This window comes from Simochromis diagramma, unplaced genomic scaffold, assembly GCF_900408965.1.
Source record: "Simochromis diagramma unplaced genomic scaffold, fSimDia1.1 OVJJ01000692.1, whole genome shotgun sequence".
Lineage (NCBI taxonomy): Eukaryota > Metazoa > Chordata > Actinopteri > Cichliformes > Cichlidae > Simochromis > Simochromis diagramma.
In genome coordinates this window covers 723511-737076 of record NW_024387485.1, presented here as the reverse complement: position 1 = coordinate 737076, position 13566 = coordinate 723511, and the positions used below count along the sequence as shown (strand labels likewise).

Here is a 13566-nt window from a genome sequence, read left to right as displayed (position 1 = left end):
GGAGCAGGAAATAGACCAGAACATGATGCAGGTACAGTGCATTTCTCTCTACATTTCAAATATAAAAACCTCAGTTTCTCATGTACTTTCTCTGTTGCCTCTCTGTACAATGAAGGCGAATTTACTACTTTACTTCTGTGGGGAGATTTTGCACCTATGTGATTGTCAGACGTCGTTGCCCACATTTATGCTTGTGTGTGGTCACATATTAAAAACTGTGCGGTCATGTCGTGGAGTTTTATTTGCAGTCCCAGCCAACAGGAGAAAAAAAAGCGTTGGGCCTTTTTTTCCCTCGTCAGTCTTGTTGTTTTTGTTTTGTGTTTGTCACATCATGTCCCTCTCGGTACTTTCAGCAATCTCTTTCCTGCTGACATTTCTTCTATATTTATGGTTATTATTCTTTATACCGAGATGATGTGATGAACCCTGCTTCCAGGTCCAAACTACTCTGTGTTTATTAAGGCTGTTGTGTTTTTAACATGTTTTAATGCTGACATGGTTGTGTTCACTGCCAGCCATTCCCTCCTCTGTCTGTCTGGGGGTTGCCCCTGTAGCTTTCTCTAATCTTTCGCGCCTCGGCTTTATTTCAGAAGAAGCCGAAGCCCTGTTGTCATGGCAACAGGCAGCTATTGGCTCAAGTTATAATCGTTGTGTTCTCGCACAACGAAATTTAACCAGCCACCTAAAAATATAGTACCAAACCCAGATGGGATTTGAAGGAGGTGCATGTTGAAAGCATCACTGAGGCGCCGCTCCTCCTGCTTCCGTTGGCATTTTGAAGAGACCCCATCTCGTCGCATTTTGTTTGACATTTTCAGATGTGCTGCAGGTTCCCTTTTTTGTGTCTCTCCTTTCCTTTGCTCCAAACTTAGCGAAGCATTGGATTTATTCTGTCGAGGTTTTGCACACGAACGTCTCTTTTGTTCACCGTACAAGACACATTTACATTTCCCTTGTTCGTCGTTAGACGCCGGATCACCCAAATCATTTCCATATAAATACATTTTGTTTTCTTTTTGTCATCTCAGATTTTTATCCATGACTGATAAAGTTGAAAGAATTTCTACTGGCTTTGCTAAACACACCAATATGAGAGAAAAGGGCGAGGTTACTGGCAGCAGTAGTTCTACAGAGATAGCGGTGTATTTTAAGGCTGTGTGAATTAGACAGGACTCAACCTGCTTCCCTCACGGGGATGGTGTCTGTTAGTCAGCATCTGGACTAGTGAAAATCATCTGACTCTAGAGGACAGTGATGGTGCCATACTACTACAGAGGCCGACAAATAGTTAACTTTATATGCTTGGTGAGTACAAAATGTTTGATAAGCAGCTGAATAGCTCGGGGACCGAGTAGTCCCTGTTGTAGTTCCTTGCACTGGTCTCCTCCAGGTGCTCCACTTTCAACCTTTCAGAGACTAATTAACTAGCCAATCAAGTGATGGCGTGGTGGTACAACGGTTAGCACTGTCCCCTCCCAGAAAAAAAAATGGCTTCAAGTTGAAACTTTGTGGCTGGCCTTTCTGTTTGAGCTCATGCTCTTCCTGTTCTTCCAAAGGTTTCATCCCAAAGTCCAAAGACTTGGATCTTAGGTTAGGTTGGTGATTGTAAATCGGATTTGGATGTGGATGGGAATTTGTTTGCTCACCCAGCTGGGATTGGGTCCAGGGAAGTTTGATAAGCAGTGGATGAATAAATGATCAAAGGATTACAATAAGCATAATAATGCTAAAAATGAAGAAAAACTATGTAATAAATAAGAATTTAGCAGCCAAACTGTTAATCACATTTTTAATAAACCGGTCATCCCCCTGAAGTGTGTGCCATACACAGTATATAAGATGGATGTTGCTGCTGGTTTCTGAAATATCATTTTGAAGATGAACCCTTCCATCACTGTCATCTTTGTATATGGATGTTGGATCTGACCGTGAAACTGCGTGCTTATTGGCCAGTGACATGTCAGTCACTAACTAATGAGCTCATCCTGAATAATCCTGTGCATGTGAAATGCAGGAGTGTTAAACTGTGCTTGGGTCACACAGGTCACATATAGGCCAATTTAATTAACAAAAAAAACCAAATCTCTTTTTGTTAGTTTAAAGATCATCCTGACAGGGTTCATGATTAAGAAACCTTTTAAAATCACACATTAAAGTTATTCCATGTTTAGTAATTTGGTAATAATAATTTGTCAAGCTCTAGAAGTATACTGCTAAATTACTGTGCATTTTCATTGTCGTGCTTTTAGAAGGTCGGTTCTGGTCCTCTGGGCTTATTGACTAGCTGCCATATCCGTACCTACTGCACCCCAACAAGTTTGGATTATATAAATTGACCATAGATGTGACATGGTCGTCTGTCTTTGTGGTGGTCCTGTGCTGGACTGGTAATCTGTGGAGAGTCCATACTTTTCACCCTACGTAATCTAGAATGAGAGCCTGCATTCTCTCAGGAAAACTGTGCAAATTTAATTATTGAAAATATAATAATATTTTTATGTTTTAAAAGCAAGAAAATAAGTTAAATAAAAACAGAAACTAAATAGACATTTGTAATAGGGCTGGGCCATATTATACCGTTCACAGTAATACCGGTACAATGTTAGGCAACGATAAGAAAATGAAAAATCACGATAGAATATGGGTAAAACGCGCATGCGCAGTGCCTTTGTTTTCATACACACATGGCTGATTGTTGAGTGAAACATGAACCAGAATTGGTTTGTAAAAATGGTGCAACTTCAGTGATGTGGAACTGGTTTGGTGTTTGTCCGTCAGATACACAACAAAGCACATTTTTTTTGTAGAACATACAAGCTTCAGGTCCCAAAGTCAAACGAACACTGCAGCATCACTGAGAGTTACAAACTGTCTAAATTCTTTCATCTTTAATAAAATGATCAGCGTTGCTGCTTTACCAGGTGTAACTATGAAGTTTAACATCCAGGCATCCATGAAAACAGAATTTATTACATTTAACAAAGTTAGAAGTTAGCAGGAAGCTAGCGGAAGTTAGCTCGCTAGTTTCGCTAGTTACCTAAGCATGATATAGCATGTTCTGACTGAGAGATTTCTGAAAAAATTCAAACGTACAGCTCTGCTATCACTTCCAACATAAATGAAGACAGGAAACTAAACAGCAGTGACGTTTGTAGGGTTACTGAAGTTGGACTAGCTGGTATATAATGATGTGCTACGTGATCGCTAGCGACACAGCTATGTTAGCATAACATAAACAGTGAAGCTGGAGGACGAACACTAACACTTTTCCACTGATAAAAGTTAACGTTAAGGTTCCTGATAGTTAGAGACAAATGCAATCGCATGGCAGGATGCTGTAAACGGACCAAACTTCAGTCAGGAGAACAACTGAGATAATCCATCCACAATACAAGGTTAGTCATTAATATACTGCAACAACATGGGAATAGAGCAGCTGTGATAGAATACAGCATTAATGAATCAATGGTACAGAAGTGGAGGAAGCAAGAAGAATGAGTTGAATAAAGTTTGATTTATCTGACTGCTTTGTTTTGCTTAATGTGCCTTATAATCCTGTGCACCTTATGGTCTGAAAAATACGTATTTGACTTTTTTATTTGGCACACTGCAGTTTAATGTTGCAAAGCACCTCTTTTTAACTTCAGTGGATATTATACATGGTTATGCTCAGGATATGTCAGCCCATTTCTACTGGAAATGCCTTTTGGTTAAACTTTGAGCAAGGAATTTGCATTTGTACTGTTAAATTTTTATATAGCTTTAATGCACATAAAAAACAGCTTCTTGTTTAAGTAAAAATAAATGGATGGTGCTTTTTTTTGTGCTAGTAAAGTTGTGGAGTTGTATTTTGTCTCGCATCAATTATATCGTCAGTTATATCGTTATCGCAAATTTTCAGATATATATTTCGTGATAAATATTTTTGGCCATATCGCCCTGCTCTAATTTGTAATAAGTTGGAATAATTTGAAACCATTAAAAACAAAAAGTGATTTAAGCCGAGGAGGTCATGGTTGCAAAAAAATGTTGAATTATAACTGAGATGTAAAGGACAACTTCAGGATTTAGTGCTTGATCAACATAACCTTCAGAATCATCTGTTCTGTCATTCATTCTGCTGATAACTGGTAACTCAGTCCTTTCACCTGTGTTTTCACCCTCAACCTTTTCCCATATCTACCTCATAGTCCTTAGTGGCCTTTGTTGTGAACTAACGTACACTTCATGCAGAGATGCTATAGTGTGTATATCTACCACCAATGCATGGTTCTGGTGGGATGAGCAGCCTGACATTTATAGCAATGCTTCAGAGATCAACACCTTACACAAGACTCACCATCGTCCCGCCTAGCACCCACATGTCTGTCCTGGCTTTACACTGGCGTCACGCTGGTTTTAAAGGAGCGTGTTGTACAGGAAGCACAGGTTACTAAGAGATGGAGGACAGAAACTGCTCAGGACAGGATAATTAAAACAATAATAGTGCATGCCAATCTCACACTCACACAGACTTTGACAGTATAGCTGTGTGCTGTGGTCTACTACCTTTACTGTTGCCTCATTGCTGGTATTAAATGGTACTGTGAGACTCAATTTTGACATCATCAGTTATACATTAAAATCTGATGAGACATAAACCTAATCAAGTCTTTAAGATTAAAAACCAAAAGAACATTCCACGTAATCTCGATACCTAACAGCACTCAGGGTTCTGTGGCCCGGAGATTTCTGTGTGTGCATCCCCGGACTATCACTGACCCACCATCAACCTGGTCATACTGAGAAGGCAGCACAACGTCCTGTCACATGTGACATGTGCTCAGGGTGAACTTGCTGTCATCTGTGAACAGCACAGGGAGCCTCTGGTGTACCTGCCAATTCTGGTATTCTATGGAAAATGTCAGTCAGGGCTCCACAGTGCTGGGCAGTGAGCAGAGGACCCACGAGTTTCCCAACCACCGTGGCACATACTTGTGCCGTGAGAAGTGTTCAGGTGTGCTGTGGAAGATTATCTGGTTCCACCTGATTAGTACTCTAAGCGACCAGCGTGAGTAACAGGCAAAACAATCACATTGTCTTCCACTAGAGGGCAGTAAAACTACCTGCTCTAATTCAATGGGTTGCTAAATGCCAGTAAAACAGAAGAAGACGAAGAAGAAATGACATAATAGTCATGCTGTGAGATGATGCAGCACGAATAGCAATAGATAAATATTTGAAAAGAGGAAGTAGTCCGTCTGACCTGGTCCTGGAGAAAACTCTGATCCAGATGAGGGCCCTACCATGAGTAGTGGTCAGAAGAAACCAGCCAATTCCGCTCTACCTGGTGCGTGGAGAAAAATGATCAATATGCTTTTCGGGACATTTTTCTTTGGTGTCGTGTGATTTTTGTAATGTGAAATATGTGCCGTGGCTCCAAAAGGTTGGGAAACACTGCACTAGAGAGTGTTGGGCTCTCAGTCCACCCTTCAGGAAGTCTGTTTCTGATTGTTTGGTCAAAGACATTGACACCAGTAGCCTGCTGGAGGTGTGGGGCTCTGGCAGTACTCATCCTGTTCCTCCTTGTACAAAGGAGCAGATACTGATCATGCTGATGGGTTATAGGTCCAGCTCTTGTAGTGTAACTGCGTGTCTCCTGAAATCTCCATGCTCTTGAGACTGTGCTGGAAGGCAACAGGACACCTTCTGGCTTTGGCACGTTGCAGCATCTTGGAGTCGTTGGACTACCTGTGCAACCTCTGAAGGGTCCAGGTATGATCTCGTGCTAGCAGTGGTACCACTGATCCTAGCCAAACGCAAAACCATTCAAAAAACAGAAAAGATGATGGGAGACCAGCGCACCAGGGAAAGATAGTTGTCTCATTGTGAGTCCTCCAGTGCACCTGTTAATAACTTCATTAACACCAAAGCAGCTAAGATGGATCAACAACTCCCTTAACTGACCAGATCACATGTCAATATCTCAGAAGTTAATTTGACTCGATGCTGATTAAACTTGTTTCTTGTATTTTTTTAACAGTGTATATAAATTGAATGAATGAAGACAAATAGTCATTACATGTTGCTACGTTGTAAAGGTGAGGTGTTTGAAGGCACATTAACATTACTGTCACCTGTTTGCATATTTACCAGTCACATGATGTTGCTGTCATGTTTGTCCATGAGATTATGCTGTTGTCTCTGGGAGCATGGGGAAGAGTGGGTGAAGGTCCAGGATTTTAGAAATAGAAACAGTTTATTGACATTGCAAACTTATAAAATATGATTCATTTGTTTTGAACAACTTCTCTATTGCATTTGCTACACTGAAACGATTGTGTTTAGGGGGAAAAACATAATCGAACCACCTGAAAATGAAACCTTCATGAATGTGTTGTTCAATTCATTGCAACAATACGTAGCAATGACACTTTAGAATGATGTTACATTACATTACAGCTAAATCTGTTTAATCCATTTAGTCCATCGCCTATCCTCTGGTCCAGCTGGTATCCAACAATGGTAGCGTACAATTTAGAAATTTTTACCAAGTGCTTTTTCTGTCTCTGCTTCATGCGCTGCCTCTTGTCCTGTGGGAGCACTCGTGTTGTAAGCGTGAAAATACAGAAACAGCATGTGGACAGGGAGGGTGATTGTGTGTGTGTGTGTGTGTGTGCTGGATTAAATCTCTTTTTCCACTGAAGTGCAGTGGATCGTTGGCTAACCTCCTCAGAGGTTGAATTGGGCCTCCTCATGCCTGACCGGACTCATTTCATCTTCTCAACGTGTGGTTGGTTGTGTTAATGGTGTCAATACTGTTTTAAAGTGTGTTTATTCTGCACACAGCCGCTGTTTCGTGTGTGTGTGTGTGTGTGTGTGTGTTAGGCTTGTTTTACCATACTTGTGGGGTCTGAAAAGTCAATGGCTCACTTTTTGCATTGGGACGCCCCCAATGCAAAATGCCCCCCTCCCCCCGAAATTAAAAGGAAAACAAAAAAGAGGAAAAAGAAAGTGTGAGGGCTTTGGGGTATGTTTTATATGAAGAAGATGATTGTAATTATTCTTACTTTATTCACTATTATTTCTTCAGTCTGGGAGTAGGCTAACTGGGCCTTTCTTGAACAGTTTTAATGTTTGTTTGTTTGTTTTTTATATAAGGGCATGAAAAATATTGCCGTAAACAGTTTATTTTGCGACACCACGAAACAAATGATAGCGTAAAATGCAACGATAGACGTTTTTATATCGTCATCCGATATATATCGTTATATGGAACAGCCCTAATGGTGGATGTCAAGATATAAGCCCATAATGTTCATGACTGAAGGTTAGAGTGGTGTCTGTGGAATAAGTAGGTGTAGCAGATAGGAGACCCTGGTTTGTGTCCCACTTGAACTTTTGGGTTTCGCTTGGTTGATGTGGGGCATTAAACGGTACTTATAGCATCTTTATATATAGAAAATATCATGGTTTTATTTGAAATACATTTATTTCATTGAAAAATTATGAATTGCAAGCACGTCATGCAGCTCTGCCAAAGGATGCCTTCTGCACAACTGAAACCATATAACAATTCATGTGTATGTCAGATTCCCCCCGTCTGTCTTATGGCGGTAAGTAAGAAAAGCTATTTTTAGAGATTTGAATTACAACAAAAATTGCATTTTAAGAAGTGAAGACCAAACATTTTTAGTAGGGCTGGGCGATATGGCCTAAAATTCATATCGCAATATAATTTGAAGCATGTGCGGTAACGATATATATCACAATGTATTCTTTTCTTCTGTATAACGTATTTTCCACACTAAAAATCCTTTAATTTTCTCAAAAATCGAGAGTGTGCCTTATGTATGAATTCTGGTTGTGCTTACTGACCTCGAACAGATTTGGGCGTGCAGAAATCTGTTAAAAAAAATGTTTTAGTACAACTTTGGTAAGCTGCACTGCTTGATGGATTGTTGGAGCATTACGGCTGCCGTAGTGAGGCGCTTTGCGGAGTAATCTGGGTCCAAAACTCCGTCCGCTTCAGGTCCCAAAGTCAAACGAACACTGAGAGTTAAAAACGGTCTAAATTCTTTCATCTTTAATAAAATCATCAGCGTTTCTGCTTTATCAGGTGTAACAATTAAGTTTTACATCCAGGCATCAATGAAAACAGAATTTATTAAATTTAACGGAGTTAGAACTTAACAGGAAGTTAGCTCGCTAGTTTACACCTAAACATTTCATACCATGTTCTGACTGAGAGATTTTTGAAACTAATTAAAACGTACAGCTCTGCTACCACTTCCAACATAAATGAAGACAGGAAACTAAACAGCAGTGGTGTTTGCAGGGTTACTGAAGTTGGGCTAGCTGGTATATAATGATGTGCTACGTGATCGCTAGCGACACAGCTATGTTAGCATAACATTAGCACAGTGAAGCTGGAGGATGAACGCCAACACTTTTCCACTCGATAAAAGTTAACGTGAGGGATTCTGGTGGTCAGGGACAAATGCAGTCGCATAGCAGGATGCTGTACACGGGCCAAACTTCAGTCAGGAGAACAACTGAGATTATTAATCCACAATACGAGGTTAGTTATTAATATACTGCAACAACATGGGAACAGAGCAGAATTCAACATTAATGAATCAATGTTACAGAAGTGGAGGAAGCGCAGTTTTTGGCTTTCCCCATATTTCAAAAGTGCTTCATCTCTTTGCTATGACTGTCGCCCGCCATAATTTGCAGATGATAATATTTTTAGCTGCTGCAGTGCTTTCGACCAAAACAGGCGCAGCTTGATGACATCATCAACATGCGATAGAGCGATATAGTCAAAATCTCTATCGTTGGCCAAATTTATATTGTTTATAACGTTTATATCGCCCACCCTTAATTCTTAGGTAAATTAGGCTCTTTTACTGTGATGGTGCTTTTGTACCTGCGCGACCTTTAGCCTGTCATCATTCAGAATGACTGAACCTCTCGAGTGACACGGCAGCGATGGAGCGGACAGCAGATACGTGGAATTGTTCTGACTGTAGTCCTCCACATAGGACAGCGTCTACCCTTTAACTGTGATTAACCACTGACCTTCATCCGCTCACTGTCACATCAGCCAGCCCGCACTTCGCATGATTGTTGCTCATGTATTCTGATTGATGCCGCTGCACAGGAGGCTGTGAAGGCTGCTGGCTTCGTCTCACTTATCACGAAGATATCTGCAGGGAAACAACTGGGCACACCGCCTGATAGTTATCCAGCAGCTCTGGCAGCAGGGTGGGAGACGCTCCCTGGTGATCACTGAGATGCAGACATCTCCTCTGACTTTATTGCTTTTCTTCTGTTATTCTTTACTTTTTACTCTTCTTTTCTTTCCTCCTCCATTCCGATCTTTTCCCGCTTCCTTTCCATTTTTTCTGCATTCTTTCCCTTTTTTCTTGTCCTTTTATCTTTCCATACTCTTCTCCAGTTTTGCACTTCTCTCTTTCCTTCTTACATCTTTGTTGTATTAGATTTGCACAAAGATGTTCTGCCTGTCGTTTTTATGGAATACATCTGCATTGCTTCATAAACTGCTTCATTGTTCTGTCCCTTCTGTTGGTTCACACAAAACAGTCATAGTCAGGACTAGCGGTTTGATTGTGGGATTGTGATTGGATACTGGAGTGGACTGGGCTTTTCGCTCTTCCAAGATCACCGAGACATCATAGCAACAGATGGCGGTTTGATTACCGAGTAGATGTTCCAATCTATTGCCACTTGTGCCCCTCAGCCCAGCATCATGTTTCAGTTAAATAGAGATTTGGAAGCATCAGTGCTGATAATTCATTAAGAGTATCTATCAGGTGTGGAGGCGTCAACTGGAGGAGAAGTTGGCATCAGTCAGGAGCTCTGAGCCCCTAATGAAACATGACACCTGGCATGTGACAAGAACTGGTAAAATTAGGCATCACCATAACGCTCAGACTGAGTTTTGACATGATTGTATTCAGGCTGCATTCTGAAATCTTAGTGCACTTTACACCTGTGGACCACAACACACTGTCTACTGTCAGCCAATAAAGTTGCACATTGAGTTAAGTGTGGACATCAAAATCATAAAACCTATTATGTGGATTCACTTGGTACAACACATAAGTATCGGATATCAGCAGAAAGCACTTTGAGGGCTCAGTAGTAGAGATGGACCGATCCGATATTACCTATCGGTATAAATTACTGGATCGGATATTGGAGAGAAATAAAAAATGTAATCCGATCCATTAAATATCAAAAAAGCACCTCACAAAACTTGCGACACAGCGTAACTCGGCTCATAACCGTAGCACGTCGCAGCAGTATGCCTCACGTGATAGAGCGGCTGTGTGTATTTGTAGCCTCGCTACCAAACCAGCATTTCATCTACGAGGAAGTGATCCGAGAGAGAAGTAAAGCAAGTGTGTAAGTTCATCTCTGAATGTTTGTAAAGCATTGCAGCGTTAAGCTTAACAAACGATATATAGATCGACTGCCTCTTCTCTCTCCCTCCCTCTCCTGCTGCTACTTCAATCATGAAACTGCTTAATGATCAGCTGATCGGCTTTTCTGTCGCGAGTCCGTCTCTCTTCTTTATTTTTGGCCCACTTTGCACCAGATAGAGGAAACCAGCGGCTGAACAACAGCAGCACGTTTAAGCTTGATAAGCTGTTGTTAGAATTTATTTAATATTACTTTCTACACCAGGATCTTTTTCTACGCAGCTGACGGCTGGTAACTGTGCAGGGGCGGATCTAGCAAAGTTTAGCCAGGGGGGCCGATAGGGCATGAACAGGGAAAAGGGGGCACAAAGACATACTTTTCTAACTTTTAATAAATAATTATCTGAATCTTACACCCAAAGTTTTAATCTGATGTAAAATGTATAGAAGTCCATTACTGTATATAGTAACTGTTAAGTCTAATATACCCTAGTAAGCTATAGTACTTTTTCCTTTGGGAAAGTACCATCTGTGCAGTCTGCAATTCTGTTGAAGAAAGATGTTGAATCTATTTGATTATTCTTGAAAAATAATTGATTTCTGGGCATTTTTTTCACACTGCATCAAATTAAAGTTGATTACGTTAATTAAGCATCATGAGGTGGAGGGTGGGGGGTGGTTCCTTATTTTTATTTTTTGCTAGGAGTTTTAGAACCCTATTAGTTAGGTTGCTTAATATTTCTGCTAAGTACTCTTTAAAATACCAGAATAGGGAGGCTGGTGCAGGTTTAAGTTTATTAGATTGATCAGTTTTGCTGAACTATGAAATATTTTGGGTGCAGTGTATTTTTTTACATACAGGTATAACAGAATAGCTTTAGTGTTGTTGTTTATTTAAACTTGAGTATGAACTTATACAAAATGCAGCAAGATATTAAAAAACAGTTTTATTGATTAAAAAAAACACTATATTGGATTCATATCGGTATCGGCAGATATCCAAATTTATGATATCGGTATCGGACATAAAAAAGTGGTATCGTGCCATCTCTACTCAGTAGTATGTAGTATGAACCTCTTGAGATTTTAAATAAAGAAGCAGTTGGGCTGCCAGAAAAAAATGTGGTCAGTGCTAGAGTCATCCCTGCATCTTTATTTTTCTACTGTCTACTATATGATGTCATAGCACAGACACCTCTGACAACAGAAGCCCAGCTCATCAAACCTTCTGCTTATGAGAAACAGCCAAGACGAATAAAGTTGGCTCAAAGAGTAGCATTAAAGAAGGAGGAGCTAAAGCCACTTGTTTAGAGAGTGGATGAACTGTCAGCCTGCATCAAGGCCCAGTGTGTGATACACAGCGACTATTTTTGAACGATGAGTCATGGAAAGCTCAGGTCCCAGAATAAAAATCCAGAGCTTTAAATGAGCAGAAGAGGTTGTTAGAAATACCAACAGCAATATATTTTTAAATTCTGTCTTTCAGATAAAGATAAGGCTCGAAAACGACTTTGAATGGGTTCAGCTTAGAGATACTCCATCTCTGACTGACAGTGTCCAAGATATGAATGTGTTCTAAAGCTGTAATGGCTTTGCATTAATGCATCATTAATGTTAATTCAATTTAAAGCCGACACTTCTTTGTGTCTTATAGGCTGCATTATGCATGCTCTAACTTGATAAAAGCTGATATGCTAATGCCTTTTTGATGACACTGAGCAAAGCTGGAGACCTCAATGGAGAGGATGAGGCAAAGTTAATTAAGTTGAGCGGAGATGGTGGTTGAAGGATAGACGAGTCTCCGACGTGATCACAGTAACAGTGTTTCACCTGTGCTGCCGCTCGCTTTTACTCCCACCCCACCCCCAGCCTTCTCTACGTGCCTTCACACTTTATTACCACACATTAAAAAACCATATGGGTCGTAATCGAGCTTAATAAATGTCAGCGTCGTAGCTCGCACGGGGACGGCCGGGGTTCAACGTCTGTTTGTCTTGTACATGAGTTTAATTAGCCTCTGCCATGCTACAGTGTGTGCCCGATTGTGTGAGGAGATGAAAATGAGGCTAATTAGATGTGATAGCAGGAGGCTGGGCTGATGTGCTGCACCTGCAGCCATCCTGCTTTGAGAGCGCTTGTGGGAGGTGGGAACATGCACACCTCGTTACCTAAAGTGTGCTGACCATAGATTGCATCGCCATAATGTTAAAAATACTGACCAGTGAAAGGTATAACACCAAGACGTGTACCCTCCTACCTGAACATTGTTGCAAACTAAGCACAATGGTGGCATTTACACTGTCCTGTGGGAAAGTGCAACTAGACTGAGGAACAACAAAGAGTTCATGGCATTGGCCTCCCAACACATCAGATAGCAATCCAAACAATCATCATGTGCCAGGACAAGCCTGATCCACTGGGACCTCACTCCATATCCCTGACAACGGAAAGGATCTGATGGAGAATTTGTCAGAACAAGTTCCCGGGAGAACCCCAGAGCTCCTGGGTTCATTCACGCTCCAACTGGTCAGAGCTGTTATGAGAAGCACACAATATTTAATCCTGGTAGTTTTAATGGCTGATTGTTGCACAGACAAATCGATGAGATGACGACAACAAAAAATCTGCAGTAAGGTTAGGGTTAACCGCCACCAACATTAGCAGGACGCTTACATTAGAGCTGCTTATTGTGTGTTTTGTTTGGGTTTCTGGCAATGTGTGGAATTACCACAATTAGGGAGGGGATAGGCTAACATATGAAACAGGACATGACTGCCGTGTGATGCATTTATTTCAACAAAGTAACTGTATTCTAATTATAACTTATTTAAGCGGTAACTGTAACAGAATACAGATACTCATATTTTGTGTTTTAAATACGTAACGCTGGTACATGTACTCCAATACTCCCCAACACGGCCTGCAGGCAAGATTTTTGAACGTTGGCATTGCAAATTGCATATTTTCCACACAATTCCATAACTTCCAGCTCTGTCACAGGGAAAGGAGTGAGCCGTGTGGGAGAAATAAATGAGGATCCATGTGAAGGTGGTTTATTGTAACATAAAATACAAGGAGAAAAATGGCAAAACAGAGCTAAAGCTAAACTGTACTGGGACAAAACTAAACTACAAAA

General features: G+C 40.8%; 1 protein-coding gene across 6 annotated transcripts in view; it reads left to right on the top strand.

Annotated features, from left to right (window-relative positions):
• Positions 1-13566, top strand: part of LOC120724509 (serine/threonine-protein kinase BRSK2-like) — a 141578-nt gene that overhangs the window by 74944 nt on the left and 53068 nt on the right. The gene's annotated exons all lie outside the window — the stretch shown is intronic.